This window comes from Phyllostomus hastatus, unplaced genomic scaffold, assembly GCF_019186645.2.
Source record: "Phyllostomus hastatus isolate PE091 unplaced genomic scaffold, TTU_PhHast_1.1 phas_contig_80, whole genome shotgun sequence".
NCBI classification, from domain to species: domain Eukaryota; kingdom Metazoa; phylum Chordata; class Mammalia; order Chiroptera; family Phyllostomidae; genus Phyllostomus; species Phyllostomus hastatus.
Window position 1 is genome coordinate 39,313,011 of NW_025333960.1, and position 13,638 is coordinate 39,326,648.

The window sequence follows — 13,638 nt, forward strand, 5'->3', positions numbered from 1 at the left end:
TCACCCACCCCTCTGCCCCGTTCTGTCACCAGCACCCACTCTGGCAACATCTAAAAACAGCCACCCAAAGTCTAATTTTAGCTCCAATCTTCCCTGGCTATGGTTGTATGATTTCTAATTATTTTATTCCCAAGATTTACCTTGATGGATAGTTATACATTTTCCAATTTATTGTACAGTTTCTTGTAAAGCGCCCTTTAAAAAAATGCGTGGATTAGTCCGTGTTGTTAATTTGCCCAGCTCCAAGGAGAAATCTGCAGATAATCACCCGCCCTGGAGGCTCTGATTCAATCCCAATTTCCTTTAATACTAATAAAATGGACAGTTCATTTATAAGAAGTTCCCAAAAAGAGGGTATTGAAAAACACTATATTTCTTTTAAAGTTGTTAAAAGGCATAAATCCATTACTCTGATAGAGATCGCTTAATAATTTAATTCCTTTGGCTTGGCACTGTTCCCGGAATATTTTCACTTTATCTGTCTTTATTTTCGGGTTGGAACAAATTGAGGAATAATCAGCCCTGTTGGCGGGAACCGTCTCGGAGTTCACAGGAAGGAGCGGGGAAGACTCGGTGGGGCGGCAGCCCCAGAGACCAGCTGTCTCCGCCATGGGCCTTCGGTCGCAGGAATGGCACTGCAAGCATGTCCAGGGTGACCCGGCCCCAATCTGGGCATCCTCATGGTGGAGAATGGGTCCTACAGATGACCTGGGAGGTGACCACCCCACCTTCCCCCTTTCCTCCCATGGCCCAGCCAGGCAAGCAGGTGGGAGGCCCCACAGAGTCTTTCTACAAAGGGGATTGGCTTGCATTTTCTAAATGAAATCATTTACATACTGTATTAACCTGGCCTCATAATTTAAATCATTAGCATTTCTTTGTGCAGATTAGCAGCACAGAGGAACTGAGGGTAAGAATCAGCATTCCTTCCTAGAGGTGCATCAAACCACTCTTGCCTGAAGGAGGTTTGGAAGCTCCATCCCGCGCACCCCCGCACCACGCAGATTCTGTGGACACCCCTGTCCAGGACCCTCATCCGCCTGGGTCCAGCAGTGCTGGGGAATGTCTGCCCCGGCCCAGCCAGAAGCAGCGTGGAAGCAGGCCCAGGGGAGCAGGGACCAAGCGGTTTGGGAAGCAGCCCTGGAATGAACAGAAGAATGGCTGAGATTAAACCTCTGCTCTCCTGCCAAATCCCCACATAGCCTTCCCTTCTCTGGTCCTCAGATTCCCCTTTAAAATAAAGTCAGTGAGCTGCAATGTTGCTCAGTCTCTTTCCAGTTCCCAGTGCCATGACCAGTGTGCCGTCCCTGTGAGGAGAACAGATGTTTGGCCACGATTGCTGTTCAGGACATGTTTGTTGAAGGGAATTGAAGAAAACATGCCAGACCAGTGAGGGGATGGATGGGTGTGGGGGGAGGCGGGGCTGTCACTGCATCCACAGGAGGGACATGAACTGCGAGTGGGTGGAACTAAGCAGCTAGGGATGCTCCAAGAGGAAAGGGTGTCCCAAGGCCAGCAGCAGGGAGCCCTCACCCTGGCCACATGAGAAGGTGCCTGTTGCTACAGGCCCTGCCCATGCAGTGGCCTCAGGACTGAGAGGACAAGTTAGTGAAGGCTGCTACAGGAAGGAGAAGTAGGGATACCTGACATGCAGGAGGAGCAGAGGAGGCTCATGGTCCACCCTGATAATCTAGGAGCTTGATAATCTTTGTTGAATAGATGTATAACCCTTAGGGAGAGAAACATACAGTTTAGGAAGTCAACGAAGGCACAACACAAAGCCCTTTCTGTCCTCAGGAAACAGAGTAGTTGGGCTCCTTTTGAGAGATTCTCAACCTCAGTCATCAGGGACATGAAATATAAACCGTACTACACGTATACTCACATCAGAATGACAAAATTAAAAGACCTGACAATACCAAGTGTTGACAAAAAGGTGGGGCAATGGGGAATATAATTTGGTGTACAGTCTTTGCCTGCCTGTGGAAATATAATTTGACATAACCACTTTGGGAAAAAACCAAGTTTGGTGTTATCTAGTAAAATGGAAGATAGGCATGTTTCAGGTTCAGTTCCATAGGGATAATTCCATCCCTAGCTATACACACTAGAGCAGTGTGTGCCACATGGTTACGTGCCAAGAACATTTACAGCAGTTTGTATTTGCCCCAAACTGGAAATAATCAATAATCAATAATCAATCATCCAATCAAGAGTAGAAGCAATAAAAAATTAGAGTAACCCTTATATATTCATAGATGGAATATAGTAATGAAAATGAGCTAAACTATAGACAACCAAATGGATGAGTCTAACAAACCTTGACTAAAAAACAAGATGTAAAAGAATACATATGTAATGATTCCATTTTTTTAGTAAGTTCAAAACCAGGCAAATCTAAATGATAAAAATGAAAGCACAGTTGGTAAAAGAAAAGCAAGGAAATCATTATTGTATAAATTAAGGCTACTTGTTACCTCTTAGGAGAAAGGAGTTTCCAGGGGGGGTTAATATGCATGGTAGTTACTTAGAGGTTTGCATTATAACTATATGCTAAACTGTGTGTACAAATTTAATGCACTTTTCTATGGGATATATTTAAGAATAAAAAAAATTAAAATAAAAAAGATGGACAGAGGCAGAAAATGTCCCCAGCACCTTTTCTCAGGAAGCTACTGGAGGACGTGTACCATCAAAACAAGGGAGCACACCAAGAAAGGAGATCCTGGATCCAGAAAACAGGAGTTGTGCACAGAAGAGAGACAGAGGGAATCCTTAAAGTGATGGTGAATGATGGATGATTCCATGCTGACAGCTCTGCAGCGGAGAGCCCCCAGACAAGAACAGAGCAGGTCAGAAGTCTGCAGAGAGATTTCAACAGGAGATGAGACTGACAGATTGCTTGATGTATTTGAAAGGATTGGGAAGGTATTTATCTAATTATGGGAACATCTGGACCTGAATTAATGGTACATTCACAGAAAACTAATCAAATTTATAAACAAAACCAAAGATGATTATTAACTCCAGGGAAAACAAAAAGCTGTGCCAAAAAGGAACCATGTAGTACCCTTCATTGCTCGAGTAGTATGGTCCCAACTGTACATACCACCATCACGCTAGACATTACAATCAGCATATAAATTACAATAATGTAAACAGCACATATTGATCTAACTATAGTTATAATGTAAGGATGGAGATACAGGAAATCTATGTTTTTGGTATGGATCTAGGGTAAAGAAAACTAAATCATCGTCTTCCACAGTCATAGATAGAAGGCACCAGGCTCAACTGACTACCGGCACAGATAGTACAGTTTTAAAAGAATAGAAATATGCTCAATACATTAAAATTATACCATGGCAAGTAGGGTTAGCTGAGGGCTATAAGCAAGAATTGCTTCATATAAGAATTCTATTAATATGCTACATCATATCAGGATGTTTAATAGAAGTAGTATGCTATAAGTATAATGTATACCTAAAAGACATTTTATAGAATTCAACAGTTATTTCTAATACAACTTTAAGACCTAGACTAAAAAGAATTTCTGCTGGTAATACAGAGCCTCCATATTTATATTAAATTAGTAATAAGTCCTCTAAATTTCAAAACATATAAAGATAATACCTGCTATTATTGTTGTTATTGAATCATTAATAAATATATAATTATTTAACATTATCTTGAAAGTTTTTGTCAAGAAAGAGATAAAGACAATATAAGGGAAATAAATATTTAAAAAGAAGAGAAAAAATTATTGCTTGCATATGATGTGATTATATGCCTAGAAAATTAAATCAGCTACAATGATTCCAGTGTAAAAATATCTAGTGATTCTGTTAAAGTGTAACAGGTTATGTCTCTCTCATACGCTCTCAACTCCGATGGCTTCCCATCTCATTGAGATTGAATCCAGTATCCTCACCAGGGCCCCGTATCATCAGGTGCCAACCTCATCTTTCCCCACTCTCTGCCCTGTCTGCCCCACTCCACACACACGGCTTCCTCATTTCCTCCATGTGCCACGTGTGTCTCCCATCTCAGGACCTTTGCACCTGTTGTTTCCCGGGCCACCTCATTCAGGCCGCTGCTCAAATGACACCTGGTGGCGGTAGCCCTCTCCATCTCAAATGTCACTCTGTGGCCTTTCCCAAGACTAAATCTTTCCCTCGTTATTCTTTATTTTTTCTTTCCAGGATTTGTTGCTACCTGGCATGTTGGTTACCTATTGGCTTATTGTTGTCTTTCTTACTAAAATGTAAATTCCAAGAAAATGGGGATTTTATATTCTCGGAGCCTAGAAGGATGTCTGGCCCACGAAAGGCACAAGATACCTCTGTGTCAAATAAATGATTAAATGGGAGGCACATTAAATACACAAAAGATTTGTACAGGAGTCACTTTCTCTTCTTTGTTAAAAGGAGAAGATCGACAATTACTACATATAACAATATGAAGCTTCTCTACAATGAAAATTAAAATTAAAAAGAGGACAACAAACCAGGATAAATATTTGAATCAACAGGACAAAAATGATTAATACTTAGAGTCAATAAAGAGCCCACTTAAGTATATAAGAAAAACTCCAAGGCCATAATATATAAATGAACACATAATTCACAGCTAATACATTATAAACAAACACATGGAGAAATAGTAATCTTTACTAGTAAACAAAGGAATGTAAATTAAAGCAAATTGGATACCATTTCATCTGTCAAATTTGCATATATGTATATATACTTTTTGCTAACTGCCTTTGAAGTTGAGATGAAACTAGTAAATACATTCCAGAGTGATGACACTGTATTAAACAATATTTTTGGAAAGCAATTCAGCAGTAGAGAGAGAGCCATATAAATGTCTGTGTTCTTTACCAGTAATTCCTCTATTAGGAGTTATTCCTATGGAAATTCAACAGCAGCAAAAGCTATTTACAAGGAGATGCTCACTGCAGTGTTATCTATAAAAGCTCCAAACTGAAAACATAAATGGCCAACATTAAAGGGAATGGTTTAATAAATTACAGTACCTCAGCACAATGGAATATTATGTGGCCATTAAAATGATAATTATGCAGAAACATGAAAAATGTTTATGATCCACTGGCCATTGAAAACAAGCTGAATACAAAATAGTCCATATGTACCATAGCCAGAACACCCCGTGTGTATATACATTTAGGAGATAATATGTAAAAATAACGTACTGGTTGGATTGAGGTTAGTGGAATTTTATAATGAGTTACAAAAACATAGTGTTTTTTAAATGTTCTCTTTAAATTTCTACCCAGAAGCTCCTGTGATTTCTAACAAATTAGATTCTGAAAGATTCTTCCTGTGCCTTAAATGACACTGCTCAAACCACCAATTTGCGTGTGTCCCAGTAAGCCTTTATTATCTTTGCTGTATTTACACCACGAGAGTAGGACCCCTGTTATCGCCACTTTCAATGCTCCCTCTGCTGTGGCACTTCATAGTGAAGGCACAGAAATATGTCAAACAAACAAACAAAACAATACCCAGGCTAGAGAGAAAATGACCCTCATTGCCACTCAAGCTGCCTGTTCATGGTTGGCTGGTCTAACATGCATGGTTTTGCTTTGGCTGGGAACTTGGCTTGTATCTCTGAAAGCTTCTAGGTGGAGGGAGGTCTTACCATGCCCAAACCAGAAAACAGAGTCTGAAAACACAGCTGGGAGTTGAGACAGCCACCTCTACAGCCAAAGACACAAGCCCAAACGGATTTCCTGGTCATCACACACTGGAGGCAAGTAGACCTATAGCCTAGACCCTCTGCACCCCTGATGACAAGCAGGCTTGACGGCCCAGAATGAGGTGGAGGTCCTGTCTGCCCAGAATGCTGTCCTCCTCATCGTCCACCTGGAGGACAGATTCCCCAGCATTCCTTATGACACCGTCCTGACCTTTCCACCACATCCTACCTGGGAGAACGTGAGCACGTTACTTAAACTCTGTGCCTCACTTTCCCCCTCTGCAAAACGGGGAGAGTGAAAGCCCCTACCTCATATGCTCTGCAAGGATTAAATGAGTTAGTGCCTGCCAGGCAAAGGAAACCACGTCTGCCACACAATGAACACCCTCTCGCACCAGGTTAGTTATCACTGTGTTGTTGCCCCTGGGTGGAACTTACCACACCTCCTCTCTATTCCGGACACATACTCAATAAAGAAACACAGTCCCAAACCTGGTGTGGGACGGAACCTTCTTGCATGATGTAATCCACAACCTCCTTCTGGGAAGAAATTAGCATTGATAAAATGCTTAAGCAATTTTCTGATAAACTTTAATGAGATTAAGACCTCTTCTGGGAAGCCAGTTACCCACCCACTCAGCTGACTGTCAGTCAGAATCTAATGATCTGGAAACAATCCGTTTTCTTGTATCCAGTCTAACAGTGATAACCCAATCATTCTGTTTTCCTATAAAACGTTTCCATGGAGCGATCTAGAATTGGCCTTCCTAAGCTGCCTTTCTTGTGACCTGCTTGAACTAAAACCTGGATACATGTTTAAAAGTAGGAAGTCTGAAAAAATGTAAGAAACCCACTCTAGTGCATACAGTAGTTTCTGCATTTCTTTGTATTCTTTCCTCATTTTCACACTAGGGTAAGGACCCTGGGAGGCAGGGACCTTGGTTGCTTTTACCCATATTTTTATCCAGAACTTAATACTATAACCAATATATAAAAGATGGTCAATAGCTGTTTTTAAGATAATTTAAAAAACAAATAAATCTTTAAAAACAACCAAAAAGGGCACTTAATTCCTGGAAGAATGGAGACGCTGTATTAGGGGCACCACCGGCTATGCATTCAACTACAGGTTCGAAATCTGTGTTTAGCTGTGTGGCTTGGGGAGTGTCTTCACCTTCTTGGTCCTCTGTGTCTTCATCACACTATGAGATAATAATACACTGGGGAGGTGTCATGTGTTGGGACAACTTGTACAGAGAGTGTAATACAATGTCAGGTACATCTGGACCTTACAACATTTTACTTTCCTCTTTTGTCACTGTGACGTCCTATGTGACATTGGGAAAGCCGCTGCCTCTCTCTAGGCCTCAGCTTCCTCATCCATGAGGGAGCATTTAAAGATCCCTCATAGACCAGGGATATAGTGAGGATAAAATAAAGGAATGGTTATACAAAATGCTTTAAAAAGTAACTGAAGCTCAGGGTAGACTTTTGCTTCCAGCCAAGCCGGAGAAACAGAAACCAGGTTTACCCTCCTGCCTGAAACAACCCAATGACTGGATGGAATACGTGCATAAAACAATAGTTGGAAGACACTGGGCAGCCAGCAGTGAAGGACAGTGATACCTGAGAGATGAGAAAAACACTGATGTGAGCCTTACGATCGCCCCCTTCACAGGGTAGCCAGGGCACAGAGCCAGGAAGGGAGGGAGAACCGAGGTAGAGCTTGGTGTTCTCCCTGAGCTTTGGGGACAGTGCTGAGAGTCCAGGGAGACCAAGGCAATTAAAGTTCAGGGGACAAAGCCCCAGGCAGAAGAGCTGCACATGGAGAGAGCGAGAGAACCCCAGAGAGCGGCAGAGAGATCCCTGCAAGTATTCATTGGAGTCCTGGCTGAAGCATGTGTGACAAAACTCTCCCCAGGTCAGGGAAAGAACCACCCAAAGGACTAGGGGGAACAATATCTGACCCTCACATGGACCAGGAATAGCGCTGTTCCCCCTGGCCGAGCTGGAAAACCTCGTAACTCACAGGGCATTGATTCGAGCACTCAGAAAGGTCTTAACACTACAATAGAAAATCATTAGTCTTGGACCATATTCAGAGCTGGTCCCACTTCACAAATCTGAAAGGTAAACTATTCCTGATAACTTAACCAAGTCCCCAAATAAAGTTTAAGAATATTTAAAGGAATACAAAAATATCCAGTACACAACAAGATAAAACTCATAGAGCTTTATATCCAATTAAAAATTGCCAGGTATAAAAAGAAGCAGCAAACTGTGACCCATAATGAGGAGAAAAAAGCAGCCAATCCAAACAGACCCAGAACTACACAGAAGTTAGCATTAGCAATGTACTATAATGTTGTAGTTAGAAAGGTAATGCCGTTAAGATGTAAAAAAGACCAAAATCAAACTTCTAGAAATGAAAATCACAATGTCTAAAGTGAAAAATGTACTGGATAAAATGAATAGCTGATTAGATCTTAAGAAAATAAAAGGAAAGATGAAGAAAAGAGAGCTAGAATACATAGCAATAGAAGCTATCTGAAAAATAAATGTGCAGAAAGGAAAAGAAAAGAATGAAAACCAATGAAGCATCAGTGCCCTGCAGGGGTGAATTCAGGGAGCTTCATGTCTGTGTAATTGGAGCCCCCAAAAGAAAGGAGGAAGGAAAAAAAGCATTTGAAGGAGTAAGAGCCAGAAAATCACTAAACTTGATTTAGTAACAAAACAAAAACTATAAAAACAGGGTCCAAGAAGCTCCACAAACCCGAAACACAAGAAATATGAAGAAAAGCATACCAAAGCACAAGACACATCATAATCAAATTGTTCAAAACCAAGAATAAAGAGAAAAATCTGGAAAGCAAATAGGCAAAGGACATATTACATTCAGAGCAACAAATATAAGAATTAGAGCAAATTTTTCATAAAAGGATAATGCAGGCAAAGAGACAGTAGAACAATATCTTTGCAGCACTAAGAGAGAAAAAAAATGTTAACCTAGAATTTTCTAGACAGAAAATATCTTTCGAAAGCAAAGGTGAAATACTCTTTCAGACATATAAAAGCTGAAAATCGTCATCAGCACACCCACACTACAAGAAATGTTACAGGACGTTCTTTAGGCAGAGTGAAAATGGTGCCAGGCAGAGACATGGAGCCACAGCAAACACTAATCATATCAGAAATAGTAGTTACATTTACAGCTGTATTTGAAAAAATAGTTGAGTATTTATTTAAAAATAACAGCAATCTAGTATAGGGTTTATAATATATGTGAAAGAAAAATTATGACATTAGTATAAAGATGAGGAGACATTTGTGGAAGACATGGAAGAAAGAGAAATGGACAAAAAAAATCGAAATGTACTATTCTAAGGTTCGTATACTAACATGAAGTGACATAATACCATTGGAAGATAGATGTGAGATTAAAGATTTATACTGTTAACCTGAAGGTAACCATTAAAGTAACAAAACAAGGACTTACAGATGAGTAAGTTAGCAAAGGAGATAGAAGGAAACCCTAAAAACGAATCCAAAGAAAAGCAGGACAAAATGAGACAAGAGGTGGGCTGGACAGAAAACCAATAGAAAGATGATATATTTAAACCTAACCACCAATGATCACATTAAACATAAGTGTTCTATGTACTATAATTAAAAGGCAGAGAGTCTTAGGTTGGATTAAAAAAAGACTTATAGCTGCCTACACAAATCTACTTTAAATATAAAGAAATAGATAGATGAAAATAACAAGATCAAAAGAGATATACTATGCTAAAACCGATCAGAAGAGAGCTGGAGTAGCTGTAGATATGTGAATGTCGAAGAAGCACAAGAAAAGATAAAAGCACCAGTTAAAAGGGAAATAATACAGATTAAAATCACAATGAGATACCACTACACAGCAATCAGAATGGTTAAAATTAGGAAAATGAAGCAGACCGAGTGCTGGGGAGGATGCGGGGTGACAGGAGCTCTGGACTGCGGGAGGGAGTGGTAAGTGAGAGGGCCACTTTGGGAACCGCTTTGGCAGTGGCTTAGCAAGTTAAAGGTGCGCCTATCAGGGGATCCAGTCGTTGTAATCGCCCTGTCCCGGAGAAAGGAAAACACCTGTGTACGCAAAGATTCATACATGAAGGTTCACAGCAACTTCATTTGGAATAGCCAAGCGTCCGTCAGGTGAGTGGATAACCATCCATGATATTTCCATATGAGCAGACACTACTCAGCAATAAGAACGAATGAACTATTGATACTTGCCACAACATGGGCCAATCTCAAACAACTGTGTTGAGTGAAAGAAATGAGATTAAAAAAAAAAATAACTACATACCATGTGATTCTATTCACATAATATTCTAAAAAATTCAAATAATGTGGAGTGACAGAAAGCAAACCTGTCCCACAGCATCCCCTGCACCCTGGGGACAGGAAGAAGTGGGAGCAAGTGATTACAAAGGGACCAGAGGGTGAAGGATTTGTTCATTTTTTCTCATTATGATGCCGATGTCGCAGCTGTATATAAGTCAAAACTGACCAAATCGTGCACTTGAACAAGTACAGCTTCTTGTATTTCAATTTTATGTCAGTAGAGCTGTTATGAACAACGTACGTGGCAATGAGGAGCAGCTGTATCGGCCGTGACTGGGTGTCCAGCAGAAGAGGGTCCAGCCAGACTCCAGCAGCCACCGTGCAGGACCCCGCCTGAGCCTCCTTCCGGTCACGGAGACAGTCCATGCCTCCCACTTACTGTCTCCGTGACTCATATCTGAGTGGGAGAACTGCAGTCAAGTTTTCAAGCCAGCGAAGCCAAAGCAAGAAACGCAGCGAAGGCCAAGTGAGCTGTCGGACCTTATCTGGAGGCGGTTTGGACGGACTGACCCCTCCCTGATCGCCCACTTCCTCCCAGCAGATAGCGTGGCTGCCTGTTCTAGGCCTGGACATCTGGCCTCCCTGCCCACTCTGAAAATCTCTGCCTTCTTCCCAGCTGAAACTGCTCTCGAGAAAAACAAAATTATGATAAAAGCAGCGTGGCCTCATACCAGGCCTTAATGGGCAAATTTGTATGAACAGGGGCAAAATGAAGGACAGCAAGTAAAACACTGAATTAAAAGCCACTTAAATTAAGAATTCAATAGCATCCACTTAACTAATAAATAGTATTCCTCTTTGCCATTGATCGACTCGGGATTGTAATGAAGAGTTCCAGGGGCAACAGCTGAATGTCTTAATTCATGGTATAAACGTCACCAACTCTCGGGTTCCTAAGATTGAATGCGTCGGAGAGGAGTGGAATGGAGAGCCTGCAGGAATTAATTTTTGAAACATCCCTGTGGGGTCACCACTATGACACCCTGCTTCTAGGTGAATTTAATATCTGGAGCGCTGGGCAGGGCGCCGGTTGCCCAGGGGGCCCTTCGTAATCATTATTAAGTGATGATGGGGTAGAGAGACTGGAGTTGGAACTCACCCCGGATCGGCTGTCTTATTTATTTCCAAGTTAAGAGACTGAACAAATGCAGTGTTGTTATTATTATCGCGGTGATGATTACGGCTGTAGTGTATAATAACAGCCTGGAGCTGCCAGAGCTACGTGGGGAAAACAGCTCTAAGTCACAGGCTACAGAGAGATATTTTCTCAGAGGACGTTGTTCTATAAAATGAGATTCGAAAAGGAGGCCTCCCACCCTCGACTCCCCCAGCCCCAGAAGCTCCTCTCTTTGGAGTCCCTCCCTGCAGCACAGAGTGTCTTTTGTCACGGTAAACGGGGCCTGAGCTCCGACTGCCACCACTTCTTGGACAGTGAGTGCCAGGGGACAGCGGCTTGGGCTCCGAGGGCCTCCCCAAACACTCCCTTAAGTAGGACGTGGTCGTCAGGAAAAGGCGTTTTAGGGATGTCGTCACTCTGAGTCTCCCGAACCTCATCGAAGTCTATTTCCTGCCCTGAATGGGAAAGGGTGGTCAGGACAGAATGCCTTGGACAGGGGCCATCTTAGGTGCAGTGACCAGGGACAGAGCAGAAGGGCCAGAAGGAATAAAGGTGATTCTCTCTATCGTTGGTACATTCCGGGTGTGTCTGGTCACAGGGCCGGGATGCCTAGCCCTGGAAAGTCCCCTGATCATGTGAAGGAACATGACGACGGGAAAAAATCTGAGACATCCTTCCTCCCTTTTTATAATGATGCCCTCTGTGCAGAGTTGAGGAAATTCAAGCTCAGGAGGATGAAATGACCGGCTCCAAGGCTACGTCACTCGAGGAGGGCAGAGCTGGATGTGGCCCTGCCTGGTTCCTGTCTCACGGTCCATTCTGCCACATTGTGCTGCCGGTCCCTCAGCAGCTTAGTGAAGTTGAAGGATGAGGCGCTTGAGAGGGGGCCCACAACCAAGCAACAGGGGTGTCCTGAACACTTACTGCGTCTCCGCCCTCTGAAATGCCCTGTGGGAACTCTGGGGAAAAGACTTACTGACCTGCCCTCAGAGAGCTTGCTCTCCTGCTGAGGAGGGGAGGCGTACCCACCAGCAACCCTCTGCGAGAAACATCAGGCGGCAGTTAAATCAAGCACGAAAGACAGAGTGTGTGAAAATGCTAAGGAAATGGTGCCATTAGAGCAGTCTTATTTTAGGGTGAGCCCTAGGGACCCATTTCATAAATACATACCCCCTAAAATAACGAGCGTACACAAAAACATCACTCAGCATTCCTTTTTTCTTTGACGTACCCAACAGGTAGGGACCTGTTAACATACAACCACCCACCCAGCATGAGCACACACTGGAAGATACAGGGGTCACACTCCCTCACGCTTCCAGTGATATGGGGCCAGACTGGGGGGTTTCAGGCTCCACCAAGATCAAGCTCAAGGAGCATATCCTGGACCACTCGCGAAGCCTGATAGCAGCCAGTATCTGCTGATGTAGAGCCTACTAGCCCAGAATCTCCACTGGCCCCCCTGGAGAGCCATCTACCTGCCCAGTCCTCCTATAACACTCCTCTCACACCATGCTCCCATCACTGGAAAGCCTTCTGTGCTCCGCTCATGGGTTGCTCCACCTGGCCTGGCCCACTCTTCGTCCCCGGCCCCAAGTTGCCCCAGCTCCCGTGGGAACCCTGTGCCCTGGTCTAACTTGATTCCTCACGGTGCCACAGACACCAAAGCTTGGGGGGGTGATTTCCCCTCGCCCATACAGTCTTTCTTGTCTCTTCTTCTGTCAGAATCTTACACAGTCTTTGGGACTGTCCTCCATGCCTAGACTGCTATAGCTCACATGGCCCTCTCTGTCCTCTGGGTCTCTGGAATCCTTGCAAGTGGCACCATGCAAGTGGGATGGGCAGCCTGTGTGGGCAGTGATATGTTCATGCATCCTCCCGCTTGTGATCCCAGTGCCCAGAGGGCAGCATCGTGCGGTGTTCTCTGCACCTGCTCACCGAGTCGCCAGAATTAAGGATCAAGGCACTGGACAGACTCAGAGGTAACCTAGTGATCCCTTTCTTTTTTTCAGATGAAGCCATAAAGGACCTTTAAAAAAACACACTTAATGAATGCCTGCAGCTGAGCTCTATGGCACCTTGAATATGACTACCCATACTTCCTTGGTCCCTTCCACCTACCGCAACAGGGCCCTAAGGGGTGCATGCTGTTGGGGGAACTGGTGGGCTATGTACACTCTAGGCACTGGGGTACTGGATGTGTTCAGTTCATGGGGTCCTGGGTGACAATTAAGTTGTTAAAAAAAAACTCAGCTGAAAGGAGCAAAGGACATAAACAGACAATACAAACAAGAGACCAACATGTAGAATAAATCAGTAATCAGTGATATGCAAATAAACCACTCAAGCCCACTCAAATGCTAAGTAAGGCCATAATGTACCATTTTATACCTATATATTAGCACAAGAAATGGAAT

The 13,638-nt window shown here is 43.1% G+C and overlaps 1 protein-coding gene across 1 annotated transcript in view; it reads right to left on the minus strand.

The window, feature by feature from the left end:
• ZBTB7C (zinc finger and BTB domain containing 7C) overlaps nt 1-13,638 on the minus strand; it is a 298,520-nt gene that overhangs the window by 156,382 nt on the left and 128,500 nt on the right. The window lies entirely within an intron of this gene.